This window comes from Narcine bancroftii, chromosome 1 (genome assembly GCF_036971445.1).
Source record: "Narcine bancroftii isolate sNarBan1 chromosome 1, sNarBan1.hap1, whole genome shotgun sequence".
In the NCBI taxonomy this organism is placed as follows: domain Eukaryota; kingdom Metazoa; phylum Chordata; class Chondrichthyes; order Torpediniformes; family Narcinidae; genus Narcine; species Narcine bancroftii.
In genome coordinates, this window is record NC_091469.1 from 289,911,736 (window position 1) to 289,925,709 (window position 13,974).

Genomic DNA, 13,974 nt, shown 5'->3' on the forward strand with positions numbered 1-13,974 from the left:
CCCAATAAGGATTCTGCAAATGCATCAATGTGGTCACATGATGATCTCAGTAAAAACACATAAATGCAGGTCTTGCACTATCCATAGGAGCTAAAGATATATAACCAACATTTCTGGCCTGAGCCCTTCATTCAAGACCTATATCAAGAAGGGTTCAGGCTTGAAACTTTGGTTATACTGTATATCTTAACCGCCTATAGACGCCGGAAGACTGGCTACATTCCTCCAACATTTCTATGTTTTTACTGCAATCGCACAAGCTTTCATGTTTCACACATTAAGATCTCAGAACAGAAATAGTGATAAATAAAAACTTGGAGATAAAAGGAGGAAGTTATTGCATTGAATAGTTTATTGTCACCTGGTCCATTAAACAACAAAAAGTTTTGTTTTGCTTACTATCTGGGCAAGTCTATCTACAGTATATGTATGTACAACAGGACAAAACAAGGTTTCAATATTTATTTGTGCATTGATCAATCTTGGTCACGTAAAAGTTAAATACTCCCGTGCGTCCAAAAAAAATAGCTTACAAAGGGGCCTTAAAATGGAATGAAAGGCAGTAGCCACCACCTTTGTAACATTTGCTGGATCAATGTCCACTGATGAGAGAACAAAAGAAAACAGCTATTTCAATACATGTGGGACTTATTTCAAATTGTCTGGACACATCACCTTGCTAATTTTTCTTTCCCAAGTCACTTTTAATAGCCACTTAACCAAAACGGTTTCTTACCTCACTTCCCCGCTTCACCCCTGATGCAATTTGACCAACACAATTCTTCTCACTAACCGCGCTGCCCTGATCAATATACTTTGTTACCCCGATTAAAAACACAAATCAGTCAAAGGGGATCTAGATCCAGCAGAACACTATCTTTAATTAATTCCTGCCGTATCAATTTGTAGATTAACCCTGTCCCTTGGAAGAATTTCCGTTAACTTTATAAGTCACATTAACATAACCATTGATATAAGACACTGTCTTTCTTTACCCATCTTATCTCTACAGCTATTTTTTAAATTAAAAACTGTGCATCTGCTGTCTCTGTTCATTTAGTACCTCACCCCTCAGCTAAAACATGTAGAACCTAAACAGTACAGCACAGAGACAGAACGAAGAAATCTCCCTACTATTCCACTTTTCCTAGAAGATCTCAATGATCTAGACATTGAAAGCCTTCACTCCTGAATCATTCTTCAAGCCACACAGACATTTGCTGATAAATGGGATTGGCAGAGATGGATACTTGATGTCCATCTCTAGGCTCAAGTTGCAACACAACTTGACAGATCTTGCTCTTCAGCCTGCCACTTGCCTCTCTGTGTGGCAAGATATTGTCTCTTCTTTCCTATGCAGTTGGGGTCAATATGAACAATGGGCCCAGCTACAAAAAGGAGGGGCTCAGTTGGACAGGCAGCATCCAATATTCAGTCAATGCTTCGGGTTGGGGCCTTTTATTGAGACTGAAAGAGGAGTCATCTCAAATGTATCAAGGGTAAATAAAAAGTGAGGAGAGGCAGAGGCTGGGGAGGGGCATGGGACAGAAGGTGAGAGAGGTGGAGAGGGTGAAATCAATGGGAGCAGGAGGGCTAGAGAGATAAGCAACACAAGTACAGAGGTAAAGTAGAGGTAAAAGAAGTGATCAGGATTACATAGAATTGGGAAAACCATAATGTCCATGCATTGGGTTTAAGGCTGTCCAGGAAGATGGTGTTCTCCAATGACCCCCTCGCTTTTCTCTTCACTCTTTCAGAATGTTCTGCAATCATTCAATGACATTATTGACTCTGGCACCACGGTCAAGATTAAATGCAGCAATCTACTTTCCAATTATTTAAACTACAGCCACTATCAAAGGTTTTTCTATTAATGATCAAGAGTGCAGGTTAATATGCTGATGACATAGACACAAGCACTGAAATGCATGCCAAACACTGTGACTATTTCAAAATGCTCGTACTTTTTAAACACTTTTATTTGCAACTGCAGCATTCTTATAACCAATGCCAGACTTCATTTGTTAATTTTTTTTATTTAGACATACAGCAGGCTGGCTATTTCGACCCAGCAGTCAGTTCCGTCTTATTTACACCATATTAACCTACACCCACAGGTATGTTTCGAAGAGTAGGAGGAGACTGGAGCCCCCGGAGAAAACCCATGCAGATATGGGGAGAATGTAAAAATTCCTTACAGACACCCCAGATTTGAACCCTGGTCCTGATTCCTGGTGCTGTAAAGGCATTGCACTAACCAGTATGCCAACCGTGCCATCCCATGCTTTCAATATTACAACTAGGAAAGCAAACCAGAGACTATTAGAAACTTGAGGAAGTTCAACACATCACTGAGGGATTTTTCCAACTTTTTACAGATTCAGCCATAGAGAGTATATATAGAGATATATCACAGCTTGATGGGGGCATTGATCTGCCCAAGACCGCAAGAAGCTGTAGAGTAGTAAATGCAGCTCAGCCCATCACGCATCAATCATGCCTCTATCTAAATCTCCTACGGTCTCAGGAAAGCTAACAACATATGAAAGGGTCACTTCAGTCACATTCTCGTTTCGCCACCACCTCCCTTCCATCAGACAGAAGATGTGTGAGCTTAAAAACATGAACCTCCAGATTCAAGGACAGTTTCTTACTTACTGTTATCAGACTCTTGAATGGACCTCACACTGGCAAAAGACGATGCCTTTGCACTGTCTTTTATAATTACTTTTCTCCACACTCTGCCCCATTTGAGAACTGTAACACTACTCCCATTTATTTATGGATATTGCACTACCTGCAGCGAGAAGGATTGCCTTGGCAGCATGAACAATGAAGCTTTTTACCTCATTTCAGTAAATGTCACAATAAAATATTTCAGTTGAACAAGAAACTCTGCAGGCACTGTGATTGTAGTTTAATATTCCATCTGGGCACTCTCCAACTAGATGGTTTCGGTTAGGCCCCACCCCTCTCTCTCTCTTTTCCTCCAGCTCTCCACCCCTTCCCTTTCCATTGAGAGCTATCCCCTCCTAATATCACTTCTCAGTTTGTTTCTCTTCTGCCCTCCCACCCAGGTCCACCTATGCCCTCTCGCCTGTGGACCCATGTTCTTCCCCTTGCCCCTCCCCTCCCCTCCCATTTTACCCAGGCACCTGTTTTCTTCTCACATCTTATCCCAGGCCTAAAAAACTTTGCCATAAAGAAAGTTGTGTGACCTGTTGAGTTTCTCCAGCACTTTCATGTATTAAACAAAATAAATTAGATTTATTTTTTACACATGGAGACTCAAGAGACTGCAGATGCTGGAAGATTTAAAAAAAACTGGAGGGTCTCTTAAAATGGCCCTGACCCAAAACGTTGACTATCCATTTCTTTCCATGGATGCTGCCTAACCTGCCAGATTTCTCCAGCTACTCACTTGCTCAAGATTGAAGCATCTGCAGCTTTTGTTTCTCTATTCTGGAAGAACTCAGGAGGTCAGGCAGCATCTGCGGAGGGAAGGAGATAGTTGATATATTGAGGCAAGACCCTGGATCAGGGCTGCAAATGTAAAGGGAAGAGGAAGAGGGGAGTCTAGGACAATAGGCCACAATTTCAGGGTAGAAGGGTGTCAATTTAAAACAGAAATGCAGAGAAATTTCTTTATCCAGAGGGTCGTGAGTGTGTGAAACTTGTTGCCACAGGTGGCAGTGGAAGCAAGGTGATTGGGTGTATTTAAGACAGAAATTCATAGGTATTTGATTAGTCAGGGCATCAAGGGTTATGGGGAGAAGGCCGAGGAGTGGGGCTGAGTGCTAAGGATCAGCTCATGATTAAATGGCAGAGCAGACCTGATGGGCCGATTGGCCTACTTCTGCTCTTATTTCTTGTGGTCTTGTGAAGACCATTATGAAGAAATGAGGGGCAGGGGAGAGGTAGGAGAAGTGGTTTCAACATTCAGTTTTAATCTCCAAGATTGTTCAATGCACCCGCCAACTCCTACCTCCCCACTCCCCACATGACACTAGTTACTTTCCCTCTGCACTCACCCCTGATGCAGGTCTTGACCCAAAACACTGACTGTTTCTTTCCCTCCATAAATGCTGACAGACCTGCTGAATTCCTCCTGCAGTTTGATTTTTGTCCCTTGATGCATTTTTCTGCATTTGGAGAGCAGGACACTGCACTAACACTAGTAAAATCTGTCAAGCATATGCCTTGAGCCAAATGTAATCACCCTGATCTGCTGATCTGGCAAACTGCTGCTGAATCAATAGGCAATGCCTGTTGTCCATCATGTGGCTCTGCAAGCTTTACAGTTTGTAAGTGAATTAAATGCTATTCAGTCATAGATCAGCAAAAGCTCCATGTTGCTGTCATCGGATTTTCGAGATGCGGCAAATGATTTTAAATGAATAGACACTATCCGTCATTTATTTACAGCATTGCAAAAAATAATAGCGGAACACAGCAGGCCAGGCAGCATCCGTAGGGAGAGGTGGCCAATCAACAGTTTGTTGGCTCCAGATTCCACATCTACAGTCTCTTGTGCCATCATTCATGTATTGCCAGGAACTCAAGGTTTCGTTTTATTTTTAAAATTTTTTTGCACCATGTCATATCAATAACAATATCCACAAATGATCAACAATATATACATAGTGACATTTTTTTCTTTTCCCCCACTTCCTCTCTCCCTTTCCCCACCCTCATCAAAAATCAATAAATGAACCAGAATGAAGAAACACAAAACATGCCAGATTCATGCAAAACATCAATAATTACAGTAATACCAAAGATGGGGAAAGATCCACTAACACCAGCATCATATAGACCAATATCTCTCCTTAACACAGATTATAAGATAATAGCTAAACTATTAGCAAATAGATTGGCCGACTGTGTACCAAAAATAGTAAAACTAGATCAAACTGGATTTATTAAGAAAAGACAAACAACGGACAATACCTGTAAGTTCATTAACTTAATCCATGCAGTACAAGGAAACAACACGCCGACAGTGGCGGTTGCCTTAGACGCAGAGAAAACCTTTGACAGAGTAGAATGGAATTATTTATTCAAAGTACTGTTCAACCTACCAGAGAAATATATTAATTGGATTAAAGCATTATATAAAGGACCATTGGCAAAGTAAATGGATATATATCAAACCAATTTAAATTAAGCAGGTTAACTAGGCAGGGATGTCCACTACCTCCCTCACTGTTCGCGTTAGCTATAGAACCACTGGCGAAACTTATAAGAACAGAAAATAAAATAAGAGGGATAAAAATAAAAGAGCAGAAATATAAAATCAGTCTATTTGCAGATGCCGTCATAGTATACTTAACAGAACCAGAAATATCAATAAAAGAATTACATAAGAAATTGAAAGAATATGGAGAAGTATCGGGGTACAAGATCAACGCAAATAAAAGTGAAGTGATGCCAATGAATAATGCGGATTTCACAAAGTTTAAGAAAGAATCACCATTTAGATGGCAAACACAAGCAATCCGATAGCTAGGAATACAACTAGATAATAATCTAGGCCATCTATACAAACTAAATTATCAGCCATTAATGAAGAAACTACAAGACGACTTAGAACATTGGAAAGATTTACCACTAACACTGATAGGAAGGGTAAATTGCATTAAAATGAATATCTTCCCAAGGATACAATACCTATTCCAATCGTTACCAATTCACCTAACAGAGAAATTCTTCAAGGAGCTAAAGAAAATAATAAGGAAATTCTTATGGAAAGGGGGGAAACCGAGGATAATGCTAGATAAATTAACAGAATGGTACAAACAAGGGGGCTTACAGCTACCAAACTTTAAGAATTATTATAGAGCAGCACAATTAAGATACCTATCAGATTTTTATCAAACAAGGGAAAAACCAGACTGGACCAGATTAGAGCTAGATAAAATAGGGGAGAAGGTACCTGAACATATACTATATAAGTGGGATGAAAAGCTGGTGCAACATGGGAATTCACCAGTACTGCACCATCTGCTCAACATTTGGAAGAAGATTCACGTAGAAAGGAAAAAACAAATTATCAACTACCAAAATTAATATTGAGGCAAAATCAACTAATCCCCTTCACAATAGATAACCTTTCCTTTAGAGAATGGAGAGAAAAGGGATCAAAAGAATAGAAATTGTTTTTCGGGAAATAAATTATTATCTTTTGAATAAATGAAGTGCAAATATGGTATAACTCACGGTACAATGTTTGCATACCACCAACTGAAAACCTACTTGAAGGACAAATTGGGAAGCAGGCTGAGGTTACCAGAAGGAAGCAATTTTGAATATGTGATTACAGACACAATGATAATTAAAAGATTTATAACAAATATGTACATCAAACTGCAAGAGAAAGAGAATGAGGAAACAAGCTGTAAACCCAAACAAAAATGGGAACAAGATCTAAACATAAAGATAAAGAATGAAACATGGGAAAAAGCTATGCTCCGGAACTATGAGAAATACAATAAACACAAGGTTACGCATGATACAATATAATTGGTTACACAGGCTATACACCACACCCCAAAAGTTAAATAAATGGGACCCAACAGTATCAGTGAGATGTTTTTGCTGTAAGAAAGAAACGGGAACAACAATACAGGCAATTTGGGCATGTGAGAAAGTGGAAAAGTTTGGGGAAGATCTAAATCAGGTATTAAATAAAATCACAAAAAGCAATATACCAAAAAATCCAGAGATCTTTCTTCTAAGTAATATAAGAACTAGGCCTCAATTTGGATGAAGCACAAAAAAGATTTATTATGATAGCCTTAGCTGTAGCAAAAAAATGTATAATGTCAACCTGGAAATCAGAAGAGAGCCTGAGAATACAGCAATGGTACATAGAAATGAATAAATGTATTCCATTGGAAAAAATAACATATAATTTAAGAAATATCATCACAGTATTCGAACAAATTTGGGAACCGTACATGGAACACAACAGAGAAGTCCTACCGCGGACCTCCACCTCCTAAAATGACTGAAGGAGAAGACAAAATGAACTGACCCAGTATGTAGAAGTAGATGACACAATTTTCTTGTTTATTTTCATTGTGTGATGACATTGTTTAATGCATCATATATGTTGAACGTTGAGTGGGTGGGGGGGGGCGAAGGAGAGAGGGAAGGGAGGGGGGGGAAAGGGGAGAAAATGACACTGTGTATATTCAAGAGGGAAATGTTTGTGTGTATTTTGGTCAGTATGGTTCATAGTGTGAAAAATGAAAAAAATTTTAAAAATCAATAAATGATAAAACACTTAAAACAAATAAACAAACTTTTTTTTTTAAATTGTATCATCTACTTTCACATATTTAAATCTTATTGTGCTCATAATTATGTTGTTTCATGAGATGGAGGTTTGTGGTCGGCATTCTCTGACGTATTTTATGTATGGTTCCCAAATTTTTCAAATAATGTACATTTGTCTTTCAGATTGTATGTAATTTTTTCTAATGGAATGCACTTGTTTATTTCTGTATACCACTGTTGTATTTTACTTCCAATTTTCAGGTTATCATAATGCATTTTTTTGCAGAGCAAGCCTTCAATAGGGTAGAGTGGAACTATTTGTTTTAAGTGTTACAGAAATTTAAACTACCAGAAAAGTGTATTAACTACATTAGAGCATTATATAATGGACCGTTAGCAAAGGTAGTAATAAATGGCTATGTTATCACATCACTTTAAATTGAGCAAGTCAACAAGACATGGATGCCCATTATCCCCTTCACTATTCACTTTGGTTATTGAACCACTAGCCCAGATGATAAGGAAGGAAACTATGATAAAAGGAATAAAAATAAAAGAGAAAGAATATAAAATCAGCCTATTTGCAGATTACATCATAGTATATTTAATAGAACCAGATAAGTCAATAAAAAAACTACACATGAAACTGAAAGAATATGGAGAGATATATCAGGGTACAAGATTAACACCAATAAAAGTGAAGAGATGCCAATGAACAAAATTAATTATTCAGAATTTTTTTAAAATACCCTTTTCAAATGGCAATCGCAGGCGATACGTTACCTTGGTATCAAAATAGATAACAACCTAAAACATTTATACAAATTAAATTATGAACCATTAATTAGAAAAAATACAGAAAGATCTAGAGAATTGGAAAGAACTACCATTAACTTTAATAGGAAGAGTATACTGTATTAAGATGAATGTGTTCCCATGAGCGCAATATCTATTCCAAACGTTACCAATCCCCTTGACAGAGAAATTTTTTGCAAAACTGAAGAAAATAGTAAAGAAATTTTTATGGAAAGGTAAGAAATTAAGAATAGCACTAGAAAAATTAACATCGAGTTAGAAACAAGGAGGGTTACAGCTACCAAACTTCAAAAATTACTACTGGGCGGCTCAATTTTATCAGAGGAGAAAAACCGGACTGGACTAAGATAGAATTAGACAAATTGGGAGAAAATATCCCGGAACACATACTTTATAAATGGGATGAAAAATTGGTGCAATATAACATCACATACTTAAATTATGGAAAAAAATACATCTGGAAGAAAAAAAGATAAATTATTAAATACCAAACATAATATGAACACAAAACACAGACAATTACAACAGACAATTTATTTTTCAAGGAATAAGATAGAAAAGGAATCAAGAAAATAGAAGATTGATTTTTGGGAAATAATTTATTAACATTTGAGCAATTAAAAGATAAATATGGAATAACACAAAGTACAATATTTACATATTGCCAATTGAAAACTTACCTAAAAGATATATTGGGAAATAGCTTGAGATTACCAGAAAGTAGCAACTATGAATATTTAATCACAGACATAATGAGAATTAAAATAATTATTACAAACATGTACATCAAATTACAATATAAAGAGGAAGATGAATTAAACTATAAAGCGAAACAAAGTTGAGAAAAAGATTTAAACACAGAGATAAAGAACGAAACATGGGAGAAGTTATGTACAGGAACTATGAGGAACACGATAAATAGTAGATGATGTATGATTCAATATAACCGCTACACAGATTCTATATTACTCCTCAGAAATTAAAAGAGTGGTACCCAACAGCTTCGGATAGATGTTTTCATTGCAAAAAAGAAATTGGAACATTACGTGCAATTTGGACAGGCTCAAAAGTAAAAATGTTCTGGGAAGATATAAACCTAATATTAAACAAAATCACAAAAAATAATATACCAAAAGATCCAAAAAAGTTTCTGTTAAATAATATAAAAAACAAAAAATTAGGACTAAAATTAGACAAAGCCCAAATAAAATTTATTATGATAGCGCTAGCAGTTGCCAAAAAATGTATTATGCCAGGAACTCAAGGTTAATGATTTCAAAATGTCACTTGGAGCAATTTACAGTTACTCTGCCTGGCCTACAGAAAAAAGAATCTCAGGGTTCTGTGATGTCAGGCATGGACTCAAATAATAAATTTTAACTTTGAGTCAGAGAAACTACTCTTCTACTAGTCAGCTGCTCAAGACCATGAGACACAAGATACACAAAAAGGAAGGTTATTGTGAACCAAAATCAAGACAGGCCTCTTCCCACAAACAGAAACTGATGCCAGGTTTAATTATTAATTTTAAATTAGATTTAATTAATTTTAACATACATATCTGCAAGAATCAAAGGAAATTCCAGGTAGATGGAGTCTGGTCTAAGATCAACCACTGCATATGGTTTTATCAAAGGCCTAGATACCAAAGTTTCCAGAATAATTTCAAGTAACTGGATATACCCGTCTACATTTTTTAAATGAACTGCAAATTATCAAAAGGCTTAGAACTATCTAGAAAATAAATTTGGATGAGGATAAAGGGTGGCAGCTGGCAGGTTCCTCTTTTACCATATTCTTAAATGCTTCACTTGCATCAAGAAAGGTGGTACAGGGTAAAATAAGGTTAATATTTTTCTTCTGTTCCCCATCCCAACACAGACCTCACATTTCTCTGGCTTCTGTTGAGTGTCTTTCACTCACACAATGATGGTAGAGAAATTCAAAGCTCAGATAAGTCCCATATGAACAAGTTAATTTGTTCTGAGAGATAGTGGAATGGATGACCAACAAAAAGCCTGGAGCCTGAGACAAGAGGGAAACTGGGTCAGATTCCCAAAACCTGAGTCATGTGCGTAAAGCCAATAAGAACCTCACCATATCGAATATCATAATGCAAACTATCCCAGGGATGCACTCAACAGAAAACCAGTGGCCCATTGAAAAAAAAAGTTGACCAGACCAGCAACATCTATCAACAAAATGGAAGGATCTTCTTTGCAACATCAAAATACAGAGGGATCTTGGGGTACAAATTCATAGCTCCCTGAAACTGGCTATGCCAGTGCATAGGGTAGTGTAGCTTGAATTTTGGAGGGTCACATAGCCTCTCTGTCTGGAATGTAGCCACCAGTTGCATCACCTGCCAATCAAGATGGACTACCCACCCATTAGTGCACACCTGACCACTGGCCCCTTTAAATCACTCACTGATGACCATTGGCCCCTTTAAATTACTTACTGATTACCTGGGCTGAACTCCCCAGCTTACTACACTTTAAAAGCCTATAATGTGCTGCAGCACACTCTCAGCTCCTTGATCCTGACTACAAATGCTGCTCTCTACCAGGTCGCAAACTGTGGACATTGCTGGAGGAGTTGTTGGTAAGGTGTGCACTGCACTGAGAATGGGACCAGAATATTGTGTTGGTTGCTGGTAGTTAGTGGTGTTCCACAGGGGTTGGGGTTGGGACCGCTTCTTTTCACAGCGTATATTGATAATTTAGATTATGGATTGAATAGTTTTGTGGCCAAGTTTGCAAATGACACCAAGATAGGTGGTGGAGTAGGAAGTACTGGAAAAAAAGCCCAAAAGATTGCAAAAGACGCTTGGCAAAAAAAAAAAGATGAGATACAATGTTGAGAAATGTACGGTTGTACATTTTGGAATAGGAAATAATCAGACAGATTATTATTTGGATGGGGAGAAAATTCAAAATTCAGAAGTGCAAAGGGACTTGGGGGTGGGGAAGAGTCCTTCTGCAGGATAACGTAAAGGTTAACCACCAGGTTGGATCGGCAGTGAAGAAAGCAAATGCTATTAGTGTATAAGAGTAAAGAGGTGTTGATGGAGCACGAGTGAGTCCTTGTATGGAGTATAGTGTGCAGTTTTGGACCCCTTAGAAGGGATGTATGATATTGGAGAGAGTATGGAAAAGATTTAATAGGATGTTTCCTGGAATGCAAGGGCTAACATATGGAGGAACTATTAGAGGCTCTTAGACTGTATTCAAGGGAGTATAGAAGAATGAGAGGGAATCTCAGAAAAATTTCAAATGTTGAAAGGATTGGACAGAGTTGATGTGAGTAAGATGTTTCCCTTGGTGGGTGAATCCAGGACAAGAGTGCATAGTCTTAGAATTAGAAGGTATCCATTTAAAACAGAGATGAGGAGAAATTTCTTTAGCCTGAAGGTCATTGATTTGTGAAATTCTTTGCCACATTCAGCTGTGGAGGCCTGATCACTGGGGGAGTTTAAGAGGGAGATCGATAGGTATCTAATTAATCAGGGTATCAAGGGATATGGGGAAAAGACTGGAAATTGGAACTAGATATGAGAATGGTTTAGATCAGGGAGAAGTTGCGGAGCAGATTCAGTGGGCTGAACAGCCTACTTCTGTTCCTTTACCTTGTAATCTTACGACGGGCAAAACTTTGTTTCAGCCCATTTGGGGTGCCAGTGCCGTTCCAGTTGCTGATTTAACAAAAGGATGTGAAGGCTTTGGAGAGGGTGCAGAAGAGGTTCAGCAAGGTGTTGTCTGGATTAAAGGGCATTAGCTACAAGGAGAGAGAGGTTGGACAAAGTTCAGTTGATTTCCCTGGAGCGTTGGAAGCTGACAGGTTACATGTATAGCAAATTATGAGGCAAAGATGGGGTAGCTTGAACCTTCTTCCCGGGGTGAGAATCAGAATCTATTGTCATAAAATTCGGTGTTTTGAGGCAGCATCATAAACATCCTACAACATTACTATAAAAATAAAAATAATAACAGTGCACGAAGGCAGTTCACTGATCATTCAGGAATCTGATGGCAGTAGGGAGGAAGCTGTCCTTGTGCCGCTGAGGCCTCATCATTAGGCTTTTGTACCTTTTCCCTGATGGTAGCAGAGTGAAGTGGTCGGGGTCTTTTGAGGATAGAGGCTGCTTTTTTAAGACACCACCCCATGTAGATGTCCTTGATGGAGAGAAATCTGGTCTACTGCCGTGAGCTCAGTTTATAATAGCAAAAGAAAGCAGAATCACTTTTATTCTGCACTTGCATGTTTTATAAAATTTCGTGATATTGTGCCGTATAATAATCCATGCCAGTATGTCAAATGTCAGCATTCATCTGCTTACTGTACAATTTTCAAATTGAATTGAAGGAATCCACAACCTGATCTAATATCTTAGTGGAGATGGTCGCTATACTGCATGCAGAAAGTTATCCACTCCCAGTGTCAATAAGCCACATTTGATGCACTGAGGTTTCATAAACATTTGCCTTTGGCCCAGATTGACAGCAGAAAGCAGATGGCATCATAAATGTCGATCATTTCTAGCTGGGTTTTAAATTCAGCCTCAAGCTCAAACATGTGCCAGAATGTTCAAAACCAAGCTAATTCTGTTTGGGAACAGCAATTAAGCCAAACTCAAGGTTGGGCTTATTCACAATAATCAGTAGACATTGTCACTACTGTAAACTACTTTTTAGGGGAGACAAGACAGGACTAAAATCAAAAGAATTGCAAATAAAACAGCACTAGATCACTGTTCTTTACTTGAAAATTTGAAGTCTACCTCCATGCTCTATTATTCATCTGCTAATATGGTTTCACCAGCTTTTCTTACCTAAAATATTCATGACTGTGTCAAAATCTCACAAATGAATACAGAACACAGAGCCTGCATCGTACTTTAGGATTCACTCCGTGAAAACGCTGCAAATGATTGGGCAGCCACGTCACACAAAGTGACGACAGCTACACAATAGGTAAACCTCATTCACTTGCTTCTGGTGTGATTGACAAGAATTACCTCAGCACAACTGCCATCATCCCAGCCAGAACCTTGGGATCACTCGGCCCTGGAGTGTGGGAGGCTGAAGGGGTGAGTTTGCAGAGGTATGCAAACATCATGAGGGTCGTGGATAAAGTAAATGCTCACAGTCTCCCACTCCCCAAGAGTAGATTGTGAAACTAGAAGGCAGGATGAGAGAGATTTAGGAGAGACCAGAAGGGCAACTTTTTTCTCACTCAGAAGAAAGACCATGTCTGGAACCAGCTGCCAGAGGAGTTGGATACAATTCTGTTCAAAAGGCATTTAAATGAATATATGAATAGGAAAGCTTCCAGCCATTCTCAACAGGGACCACAGCACATTTAAAGGGCTCACAGCCTGAAATTCTAAATGCTTTTTATGTACTCGGGAGGAGAGAACCATGGAAGAAACCAACTAAACTACTGCTTCACAGAGAAGAGGGGTCATAAACCTTGAGGAAAGTCCTATGGGGGGGGGGCACAGCCAAAAAAGGTTGAGAATGGCTGGTTTAGAGGGACATGAGCCAAATGCAGATATGTAGGTCAAGTCCAGAATGCCAACATGCTTGACATGAACAAGTTCCCTGTTGCAAATGCAGCCAATAGTAACCCAAATTTGTGACCTTTAATACAATTCCCAGGTTCCAAAGCACAAATCACTGTAGCATGGGGAATACAACAGCTGGCATAAAACATCAAATTTTCCTCGCAATCACAAGATTAAATTTTCCAGTTTACAAAACAGCATCACGTGAGATTTGTTCTAGTTCATTTATCATTCGATTGTAGGAGTTCAACCCAATGAAACAGCATTCTCCGGTCCATGGAGAAAAACTCTACAAACATGTATACCGACAT

The 13,974-nt window shown here is 38.5% G+C and overlaps 1 protein-coding gene and 1 long non-coding RNA gene across 7 annotated transcripts in view; one reads left to right on the forward strand and one right to left on the reverse strand.

The window, feature by feature from the left end:
• far1 (fatty acyl CoA reductase 1) overlaps positions 1–13,974 on the reverse strand; it is a 112,390-nt gene that overhangs the window by 63,699 nt on the left and 34,717 nt on the right. The window contains exon 2 of one of the 5 annotated variants that reach the window (XM_069903141.1): positions 3,422–3,491. The exons of the other annotated variants lie outside the window; for them this stretch is intronic. The gene's annotated coding sequence lies outside the window, so the exon portion shown is untranslated. The remainder of the gene's footprint in view (positions 1–3,421; positions 3,492–13,974) is intronic. 5 annotated transcript variants of the gene reach the window in all.
• LOC138745831 (uncharacterized) overlaps positions 1–13,974 on the forward strand; it is a 54,709-nt gene that overhangs the window by 29,557 nt on the left and 11,178 nt on the right. The gene's annotated exons all lie outside the window — the stretch shown is intronic.